Source organism: Ursus americanus, chromosome 22 (genome assembly GCF_024610735.1).
Source record: "Ursus americanus isolate L20-20 chromosome 22, mUrsAme1.1.p, whole genome shotgun sequence".
Taxonomy (NCBI): domain Eukaryota; kingdom Metazoa; phylum Chordata; class Mammalia; order Carnivora; family Ursidae; genus Ursus; species Ursus americanus.
Window position 1 is genome coordinate 50,501,934 of NC_142148.1, and position 11,284 is coordinate 50,513,217.

Consider the following 11,284-nt stretch of genomic DNA (forward strand, 5'->3'; position numbering starts at 1 on the left):
GAGAACTAAAATTCAAGGACATATGGGCCTTGCTTGCCTTTAAAGAGTTACAACTTTTTTTCACACCTGAGAAAACAAATATTTCTCCTATATCCTCATTCTCCCCAAAAGATGAAAAGTTCACCAGGGGCTTACAGAACTTTAATAGTCTGGCTATCACTAATGGATATGGAACCCAAGACCTGATGACACTTGCTTGACATTGTACGCATTGCGTAATATGAAAAGAGTGCCGGCTTGGGTATCAGGACACCTGCTTTCTAGTACTTTAGAATTACTCCTTTTGAAGAAGAGAAAATCCCAACATTCTACCTAAGAATCCCAGCGTTGGTCGTCTTAAGTACAGATCCCCAAATCCTTACACCGCCTTCAGCTTGAATGTATTTCAACCAGTTCCCACAATTACTACATTACTATTATCTTAGTCTCACTGCCAAAAACCCAGCTGCAGGCTAACTATGCAAGAATGAGACACTGTTGAAATGACTTAAAAAAAATTTCTTTTTACCCTTAGTGCATTAAGCTAAATCCTCCAATTAAATAAAACCAAGTAACACACACACACACACACACACACACACACACACTCACTCCTCCTCCTGAGAAAAGAAAGGAAAGGAGAGAGAAAGAAACAGCAAGTCCTTCTTCCACCTAAGCCAGAAGCAGAGCTGGGGGCTGGGTTGGGAAGAGGTAAACTTGGAGGCACAATGAATCAACGAGGTCTCCAGGGCTTTCGCCCCGAAAACCACAGGGCCACAGCAAGTTGCGCGCCAGCTGCGGGGAAGGAGCCCGCGCGGACCCGGGTGCGAAGCCCGCCCTTCCCTGAGGGCCAGTGAGTCCCCATATAGGGTCAGGGCTATTCCCCCGCCCCCCCTCCAGGTCCCCAAGGATTTCCCTCTTCCTCCTCCTTCCTCTCTCCCCCCTTTTGTTTTTGAGGCAATTGGACGGCTCCCAAGGAAGCCTGCTGGCCTCCCCAAGCCCCCGGCCTCCCTGTGCGCTCCGGCCTCGAGCCCCTCCGTCTCTCCGAGACCCCCGAATCCACCAACCTCCCCATCTTTCACGAACACCCCCAGGCCTTCTCATGTCCCCCAAACCTCCCCGTTTACCCGAGCCCCCGGCCTCCCCTCGTCCCCAGGCCTGCCAGAGCCCACCGACCTCCCCACAAGTCCGTCCTCCACCCAGCGCCGTTCTCCCAGAACCCGCCCCCTCCTCCCCCTTCCCTGGCCTCTCGTGTCCCCCCCGTCCTCCCGGAGACCCCCCAGTCCGCCCCACATCTCCCGACCCGCCCGCGCCGCGGTCCTCCCCACAGCGCCGTCCTCCCGGGGCCCCTCCCTCGTCCTCCCCACTTCTCCGGCCTCCCCACATCCTCGGCCTCCCGAGCCCCGCGCGGGAGGGGCCCGTCTCCGCCATATCCGCCGCGCGGACCGGCTGGTTGGCCCCGCTAGGCCCTGCCAACCCCCAGCTCCAGGAGCCGGCCCGCCCGCCCGCCCGCGTCCCGGCCCCCTCCCCAGGCCCGCACTCACTCGAACCGCGCGGGGCGCCGGGAGGCGAGGGCAGACCACTCCGAGGCGGCGCCGCGAACCGACAGGCGGTGCTCCCTCCCACGCCTCACGCCGCGGGCGCACAGCGGTCTCTGCGGCGGCGGCGGCGGCGGCGGACTGGCGGCGGAGGCGGCGGCGGCGGCGGGCTGGCGGCGGCGGCGGCGGGATAGCGCCCTCAGGGCGTGCTGCGTCGGCGCAGGTCGCGCATGCGCGGCGACCGGCTGAGGCGGGCTTCACCGCCATGGCGCGCGCCCGGCCGCGTCCCCGCGCCGAGCTTCCGCCCTCCCCCCCCTCCCCAGGACCGGGCATGCGCCCGGCGCTCCGCGCATGCCCAGCAAGCCACAGGGCTACGCTCCCGAGACCGCGCCGGACAGTCGCGCCGGGCATTCAGGACTGCGAGGGACTGAGCGCGCGTGTGGTGGCCGAGTCCGGGGAAGCCTCGGCGGGGGCCGGGAGGGGCGGCCCGCCGAACTGAGGTCCCGGGGCTCCCACCAGCGGCACTCTGGGCCGGCGGGGTTGGACCGATCTCGGGGAAGCCCTCCCACCCGCTGCCCTGCCCCCCACAGCCCGGACGCGGCCCCTTTGCAGGGCCGCCCTAGCCCGCCGCCCTGCAGCCCAGCCCCAGGGCCGGAACCCGCGCAGTCGCGCCCCGCAGTGGGCCGGGGCCTGGCCCGCGTCCTCACGCGTGTCTTCGCCAGACTTCCTGCCCACCCTGAGGAGTTGGGTGTCCCGGGCCCCTCTGCACACAGGAGAGTGAGGCTCAGGGGTGTGTTCCGTGGCATCAGCTGGGCTGTACTTAGATTGGAACCTGGAAGACGGCCTGAAAGAGGCTGTGGGAGGCGGCTGGAGGTAGACAGATGTGGGGCCTGCGCGCTGGTCTCGGGGCTGGAGACAGAAGAGGAGGACCCCGGGGATCTGGGAGTCACCAGCCGAGGGCAGCTGAGCAGACCCAGGACACCGAGTGGAAGGGGCAAAAATGCACTCGTCCAGGGGCTTCTTCAGGCATCCTTAGGAGCCTGGCCTTTGTTCTTTAGGCCGCAGGCAGCCTGGGGAGGGTTTCAAGCAGGAAGTAATACCTGATTTGTGTTCTTTAAAAAAAAAAAAGACAACCTTGCGGTAGGAAATGAAACCAGAGGCAGGGCAACTTTCATCTTTATGGTGTCACTTTGATCCTCACCACAAGCCAGGAGGCAGGTTAGGGCTACACTCCTTTTCAAAGGTGAACTCCTGAAGCCCAAAAAGGTAACCCACCGTTCTGTCCTCAGAAGGTATCATTTGACTCTAGTTGTAACAGAAGCAGGTAAAATAAAACAATTTTGTTTAGCAAGAGTTTTACTATATATGTTTTTGTTGTTCTTTAATGAAATGTGTTACGGTTATTTGTAGAATTTTTTTGACTCCATCCAAGTTTCCAAGGAAGTGTGTCTCTGAATGTGAGCCCCAGGGCCTTGGTCCCCAGAGTTTGCTCCACCTGGAACTCTCCTCCCTCTGGAGTGTCTCACTCCCTGCGAGAAAGTTAGCAGGGGCTTCACTGAGGAGAAGACCTTTGAGCTGGGTCTTCAGGTATGAGTAGGAGTTTTCTAGGTGGAAATGACTGCAGGAATACTAACAGCTAGATCCTCATTTCTTTCCCTACCCCATTTCACTTAACTCTCAGAACAACCCCGTGATTCAGACTCCATTAGATCCCCAGCACTGAAACAGGGACACTGAGGCCAAAGGATCTCAAGTAAATTGACTAAGGTGATGAAGCAAATGATGGATGAATCCAGGATTTGGACTCCTATCTGTTGGCTTCCAAAGCTGGGGTGCTTGGCCTCTAGGCCACCCTGTCTCGTGTGCAGAAGTATCGTGTTTGTTTGCTTTAGTCTCTTGTTTGACTTGTGTCTGGAGTGTTTATTCGAGGAAGACAAGTAGTCGAGCACCCTTAATTGTAATGTTCCCAATCCTAAAATATATCTGTATTTGTATATAGATACTGCAGATTTTAGATATAGATATAGACACAGATGTAGCTATATAGGTATATATCGATATATGCATATCGATATATATGACATAATTCTGCCAATGAGAACTTACAAAGCAGTAATAGGTGTCTTGAACTGAAATCTTACCTGACTTGAGCAGCTCAGCACAGCGCCACCCAGAATACGGGTGTGCATACTGCCACCTAGTGGCAGCCTATAAGAATTACAGGGACTGTGCGATAGAAAAGGTTTTACAGAATGCGGGGACTGAAAACCTGAAGTTATAAGAGAACGGGAAACACGGGACCCTGGCATTAAGTTGTTCAATAAATATTTGTCGATGAATAGATCATTGCCAGCCGCTTTTGATTCACGATCTCCACAATGTCCTTTCCCCCTCATTTTAAAAGTAAAATAGTTTTCCCTTGATTTTAGAAATTAAAAAGAAAAATAGCAGTCATCACTGGCTTTAGTACTCAGTACTCAGTTTCCAGAATGAATTCTGGTTAATGATCTTAATGCTTTCTTTCCATCTTACTTTTTAAGAAAAAAAACCATTAAAACAAAATAAAAGTGCTACCTGCTCATAACAAAGAATTCACAACATGCCAAAAATCCCCAAGATGGAATTGAGAACCCAGCCCCAGTCCCACCTGCCAGAAATAACCACTGGCATTAGGTGAACATCATTTCGGGGGACTTACATGCAAATACACAAACAGAAGGATGGGTGAGGAACAGATAGGTAGAAAGACTTACAAAACCAGAAGAATCATATATTGGTACTATATTTATGTAATTGTACTTGAATTTAACAAAGGAAAAAGAAAGGGAAGCTAATGGAATTGCTGGATTCATATGAATAGTTCTTCTAGACAAGAGAGGTTTTCAATAAAACATCCCTTCAAGTTTAAGAGAAGAGACCGTGGGGACATTAAAAGGTTGACATCATTATGATTTTTCACAAAGACATATGATCATTGTTGTTGTAGAGACTGACTTCTTGCTGTGAAACATGAGCTCCCTGGCCCAGCCACACTGGCACCAGCATGCGGTTTTGAGGATACAGAAGTCCTTTCATACCAGCTGGTAAATATCGGCTGCTGGACTCTGTCCACAGTGCTCTGCTCCCCAGCTACCCCGATCCACAGCCAGGAGCAGCTCCAACCCCATCTCCCCAGGATCCAGGGCTACAGGGAAAATGGGACCCTGGACCTTTCCCCAGGACCGCCTTCAACACCCCCTCTTCAAGCAGAGCGGCCCAGTTTTTATCCGTTGTATAGACTGGGCACCCACACAAGGCGTTGCTGGCAAAACGTATTCAGCACCCAAGGGGACTGAACACCACTGCTCAGGGTCAGTCCTCAGAGTCTTGCAGCTTTACAGTCCCCGGCCTCAGAGAATAGAGACCTTTCTGCCCAAGCATGCCTCTCTCATGAAGTCATCAGAGAACACGTCTGCAACCTGCGTGTAATTCCCTTGCACCCTAACTGGCAGCAGACACAGCCCTTCCGCGTGGAAACTCCCCCATGATCCTGCTCCAAATAGGGTGAGGCAGGTGTGGAGCCCGGGCGCACCTGCAGGCAGCGGGAAGGGAGTGCGCTTTGCTCAGGCTCGGCTCCGCACCTGGCCCCGCGCCCAGGTCCTTGTGCTGAAGCTCTTCCCCCATCCCCTGAGGGATGCTTTCTCTCCCCACCCTCCACCCCTGCTTACAGGTGAGGACGCTAAGCTTGGAGGAGCACGTGCTTGCCTGAGACCCTCCTGTCCCCTCCAGGTACAGCCTGGATGTGAACTCGGGTCTGTCTCATGCCAAAGTCTGCTCTTTCAGGGTAGCCTCCGAGGACACCCCATGCTGTGTGGAGAGGGAAAGGAAGTCAGGAGCTGCCCCTGGAAGGGGCTGGGAGTGGGAGCTCGGAGGACAGCTTCATGCTCCCTTCTGGAGACAAAGCGCCTGAAACATGACTTGGTACCTTTGTGTCCCTGAGCGCAGCAGGGCCAGACCCTGGAAGCCCCTGAGCACATGAGCAAAGGGAGCACGAGGCCCCAGCCCACGCTGACAGACAGCAGGGGTGGTCTTGGGGTCAGAGTGACCTGGGTTGGAGGCCGGCTCTGCCCCTTATCCCTGGGGCCTCAGGCAGATCACTGTCCTCCCAAGCCTTTAGCTGGATCCTGTCACTCTCACATTTGCAATGACCCCAGCTACAGCAGTGGACACCAACCCCGGGAGTTGGTCAGAACCAGCTGGGAACTTCCCACCGTGGCCTGTGGGTCAGAATCCAGAGCCCAGGGGCGCCTGGGTGGCCCAGCCGGCTAAACGTCTGCCTTCGGCTCAGGTCACGATCCCAAAGTCCTGGGATCGAGTCCCACAGCAGGCTCCTTGCTCCACAGGGAGCCTGCCTCTCCCTCTGCCTCTGCCTGCTGCTCCCCCTGCTTGTGCTCTCTTTCCCTCCGACAAATAAATAAATAAATCTTAGAAAAAAAAAAAAAAATAACCCAAAACCCAAAGCTGTGTCCTTGGTGAGCAAGTTCACAGTCATTGGCCCAAAGGAAAATCTGCAAGCCCCTTGCCCGGCATCTAGGCATTTTGTGATTTTGGTTTCCACACCCATCCAGCCTGATCTCTTGCTAACCACCCTGCCCCACACTCGTGTCCCTTTTGCCCCAGACTCCTCCTGGCACCTCGATCACATCCACATTGGAGCTCACACTCTCCTTGCTGCCTGGAACGTCCTTCCCCTACCCGCTTTCCTTCTGACAAACTCTTACTCGCTCTTCAAGGCCCCATTCAAAGGTCACCTCCTCTGTGAAGCCCTCCTTGACTACTCCCACAGCTATACTTCTACACCACATTCTTCGGTGGCATGGTGGGTATGTGGTCCTCGTACCTGTCTCCCTGTTAGACTGGCAGCTTTCAGGGGACATGGGCCTGACACAGAGTAGTGAAGGAATGAAGAAGCAAATTGATAAAAAATGCATGGCCACCTTTGGGTGAGGGGTCTAGCCCATAGGACATGTTCCCCAGGTGGGTTGAGGGCCAGGGAAGACAGATCTTCTGGGGCTTTGTCACAACTGCCCAGCAGTGTAGAAGTTTCCAGGGAAGGCAGAGGCCTTGGGGTCATCAGATATTTATTTTCTTTTCTTCAACAAATATGTATATAATCTATGCTCTTGGTAAAAATTCAGATAATCATGGAAGTGTGCAAAGCAAGCCATTCACACAGCCAGCCCTCCTCCCTACCCACAGAGGCCTGCTGGGGTATTTATTTTCAGTGGAAAGTTGGACTGGTTTCTCCCCACCTTGGGCCTGGAGCCCAGCGTGCAGGACTCGCCCTCAAGGGGACCGCTCGGGGCCCTCCGCCGCGTGCCCGCCTGCTGTCAGCCAGCCCCCCAGGTGAGGGCTTCTGAGCATAACCTGCTCCTGGTGGCTGGTGCCGGTCAGTCTGCCTGCGGCCGGCAGCCGTGCCCCCTGACCGTGTGCCCTCATCTCTAGCCCCTCAACCTAGCTGCCCGCGTCGTTGTGGGGGCTGCCGAGACCTGGACGAATGTTCATCCTTCCTGCCACCTCCTGCTTACCCTGAGGCTGGCTCAGAGTCAGGGCTGCCGGAGCTCCTGGTGCTGGACGGGTTGGGTGAGACTCCTGAACCCGACCAGAACCTGGGGTCCCTTCCTCCCGCCCGCCTGCCTCCCTTCCTTCCTCCTTCTCCTTCCAGCCCTCCCTTCCCCCCTCTCTTCCTTCCTCCCTCCCTCCCTCCCTCCCTCCCTTCCTTCCTCCCTCCCTCCCTTCCTTCCTTCCTCCCTCCTACCCTCCCTCCCTTCCTCCCTCTCTTCCTCCCTCCCTCCCTCCTTTCCTTCCTTCCTTCCTTCCTCCCTCCCTTCCTCCCTCTCTTCCTTCTTTCCCTCCCTCCCTTCCTTCCTTCCTCCCTCCTACCCTCCCTCCCTTCCTTCCTTCCTTCCTTCCTTCCTTCCTTCCTTCCTTCCTTCCTTCTCTCCTTCCTCCCTCCTTCTCTCCCTCTCTCCTTCCTCCCTCCCTCCCTCCCTCCTTCCCTCCTTCCTTCCTTCCCACACATTCTCTGAGCACCCACCCTTCTGTGGTGTGGAGAGAGCACCCACTCCCCCAGGAAGGAGACTCTCATAGGCCAGGAAGCTGACAGACCACAAAGGGTGGAGATCTGTGCTGGGAAGCACGAGGACAGCCGGACCCACGTGCTGGGTCCAGTGCGAATGGGGGAGGATAACCAGGGGGACTGACATCTCATCAGCTCCCTCCTTCCTTCCCTTCTTCATCTGGAAGGGGACATTGCAACAATGAAGCAACATCTACTCATTTACTGAGCAGCAGCCTATCCCGGCCCTGGGAATACCGGGTGGAAAGGAGACCTCAGAGCCCCATGAAGACGCAGGGATGGAGGCAGGTGCAGAATGCAGGGGGACGTTTCCCAGTGGGGCTGGACGTGAGGGGTGAGGAAGGGCTGCCCACATGGAGGGAACTGCATAGCCGAAGGCACAGAGGCAAGAGAGCAGCGGCTAGTAGGAGAGCTGCTGGCAGCCCTTCCCTGTGGGAAGGAGGGTCTGGAGCCCTCACTCTAGGAAGTCTTGGCCAGGCTGGGGTCCCCTGACTCATTTCCTGGCCCCTTGGGCTCTCTGACCTCCTTTGCTCCCGGCCATGGCCGTCGGGGAGGAAGTGGCACGGGCCTCTGGCTACACAAAGGGCCACTTTGACGTCAGAGAAAGGGAGTGAGGAAGGAGGGGCGGGGGGGGGGGCGAGCCTGTCTTTCTGGATGCAGCTCAGGAATCCTCTCCTCTTTCTTCTCCTCCGAAGCCATGGCAACCAGGCCCACAGCTGGGGGGAACTGCCTGCCCCAGAGCTGCTTAGCGGAGGGGGTAGGCTGGGGTGCAGGCCAGGAGAGGCCGCTCTGCTCTAGCCTCGGTTTTGGCGTCTGCAGTGTGGGGAGAGCGATGCAGTGTTGGCAGCACTGAACACGGCCCCCCAGGGAGCAGATGCCCAGGCAGGATTGTGGGGCAAGTCTGTGCGGTAAGGGAGGGAGCCCGTAAGCATTCCGTGGTCCCTTTCCGTTATGCAAGGCCATCGGGGAGTCCTGCAGCCCAGTGGCCCATCAGAGGTGGCCTGCACCTCTCCCGGAGCTCGTGGCCCTCCCCAGCCTCAGTCTCTGCCCTGGAGCACCCAGGGGACACCGGGGCTGCGCCACGAGTGGGAAGCCGGGGTGGTGGCGGCCACCTGTAGCTGGGGGTCTGAGTGGGGGTCTGGGGCCGCCCCACTGCACAAACCCTCCTCTGCCGAGGTACTGGGGCTTTGCTCTTTCCAGAACTCGGTGGAAGTGAGGAGGCGACAGGGAAGGAGGGGGCAGCCCTGTGTCTGGGTCCTGGGGCTGCACCACAAATGACCACCAAGTGGCTTAGAAAACAGGAAATACCCTCCCAGGGTCTGGAGGCTCTGAAGTCAAGGTGTCCCCGAGGCGGGTCCCTGTGAGGCTCTGGGGGAGCATGCTTCCTGCTTCGTCCAGCTTTGGGGCCCCCAGGCCTCCCTGGCTTGTGGCCGCACCCCTCCGTCTCTGCCTCAGTCTCCATGTGGCCTCCTCCCGTGTCTCTGTGAGTCCCCCTTCCTCCTACAAGGACACCAGTCCCTAGAAGTAGGGACCGCCCTGCTCCCACATGACCTCGTGTTAACTAATGCCATCTGCAAACATGCTTTTCCCGAATAAGGCCACATTCCGAGGTTCTGGGGGATCATGAATTTTGGGGGGACACTTCAACCCCCTCCAACCTGTTGGGCAGCCGGGGTGGGGGAGCTGGCAGGGGTGAAGCCAAGGTCCTGGGGAGGAGCACTCCCACGGGGATCCCAGAGGGTAGGGTGGGGCGGGGTTTCAGGGGATGGTGGGTCAGTGCTGGGGGAGAACCAGCAAAAGGAAGATGGGACTGAGCCAGGAGATGAGGGTCCCTGTTCCCCACTCTCCCCCCCCAGCCACACTTACACACACACACGTGCATGCATGCAGGACAAGGTCATGTCCCTGTGTTTGCCTGCCATGGCCGAGGGTCCTGCTATCCCTCCAGGCTCCTCCTAGGACCCAGTGCCTGCAGAAAGTCCTGCCCAGCGACCCTGGGCCTTCCTGGGCTTGCTGCGGCCCGGCCCCGTGGCTCCCTCACTGCCACCGGGCAGGAGGTGGGCGATGGGGTGAACCTCCCGTCTCAGCCGCACCCTGCCAGGGCCTCAGTCGCCCTCGTCAGTGAAACGGGTGATGCTCTGCAGGGGGCTGCAGGGGGTGACTTCAGCATTGGGCCCGTGGGGGTGTCCCCTCCAAGGTGGGACAGGCCCTCTCTGTCCCAGGGGAATGGGGATGACGCAGGAGTGGGGGGCCCAGCTCCTGGGCTGAGGGCAGAGCCTTGGGAAAGTCCTGCACAGGGTGGGGGGGGCCTTCCTGGTCCCTGGGCCTCCTGGGCTCTGTTGGCTGTCACCACAGCACCCCTCACACCTGCACACACACTCACACAGACCCTCGCTTGCTCTCACTCACAAGCACACACTTATTCTTACACACTCCTGCTCACATGCTCTGCTCCACACACCCACACTGACCCCTCCTGGCCGCCATTCACGCCAGACACTCCCCCTAGCGAGTGTGCAAACAGCATCTTCCAGGATGCCAGGTCTCCCTTCCCCCTCTCTGGGCTCCTCTCCTCTCCCTTCCACCCCTCTTTCTCCTCCCTCTCCTCCCCTTCTCCTGGCCTTCTCTCCCCTCTCCCCCCTCCCTCTCCCTCCCTTTTGCTCCCCCTCTCCTCTCCTCTCCCCTCCCACTCTCCCCTCCCTTCCTCCTCTCCTTCTCCCCTGCTTTCCCTCCCCTCCCTTCCCCTCCCCTCTTTTTCCTTTCTGTCTGGGCCTCCCTGCCCCAGTTTCTGGGTTGTCCCAGTGGAACTCAGAGAACAGGCAGTTCCCGGCCCATCCCACCACTTCCCTCCTCCTGCCCTTTCCTGGAAGCTTTGGAAACCAGAAGGAGGCCAGGACAGAAGCAGGATGGAAGCCCAATGGAGCTGAGCATGGAGCTGAGCATGGAGCTGGGCAGAGACACAGCCCAGCACACAGTGGGGCCTCAAGGGTCCAGCTTCTGTCCTCCAGACCCTTTCTGGGCCTAGTTCATTTAGGGAGGAGGGGAGCACCCCAGCTTCCAAGCAGGTGTCCCCACCCTCCCCACACACAGCTCCTCCTGCACAGATGGCCCTCCCCTGGTCCAGGCTTACCTTTCAGGGATGATGTGACAACAGCTCCCCCACCATCCATGTCTGCTGTTCAGCCTCTAGGCCCACAGCTGTCCTGTGGTTGGTGGGACAGCTTCCGGGTCCCTGAGACACTCTCTTTTGCTCCTGTGCAGGGATGGGGTGGCCTGGGTGAGGACGGCCTGTGGAAGCCCAGACCCAGGGCCCACTCCCGCACCCACCTCTGAGCCCCACTTTCCTGGCACACGGGGGCTGTGTCTGGATCGCACAAAATAGATGCTTGGCCCCCGGGGGCATTGTTCCTGAGCATACAACTTCATCTGACCGTGGAACCCGGCCCCAAGTCACAGGCAGGGAAGGGTCAGCTGCAAGACCCCATCTCGGCCCCTCCTTCCAGGACCGTGCTGCCCCTGCCACCCCACTGCCTGTCTACACTGTTTTGTTTTGTTTAAGATTTTATTTATTTGTCAGAGGGAGAGAGGGAGAGAGCACAAACAGGGAGAGCAGCAGGCAGAGGGAGAAGCAGGCTCCCCGCTGAGCAGA

General features: G+C 57.8%; 1 protein-coding gene across 1 annotated transcript in view; it reads right to left on the reverse strand.

Annotated features, from left to right (window-relative positions):
* The window catches only part of LOC148108128 (focal adhesion kinase 1-like), a 51,065-nt gene extending 49,389 nt beyond the window's left edge, over positions 1-1,676 (reverse strand). The window contains exon 1 of the mRNA XM_087853835.1: positions 1,524-1,676. The gene's annotated coding sequence lies outside the window, so the exon portion shown is untranslated. The remainder of the gene's footprint in view (positions 1-1,523) is intronic.
* Between the last annotated feature and the right edge of the window lie 9,608 nt (positions 1,677-11,284).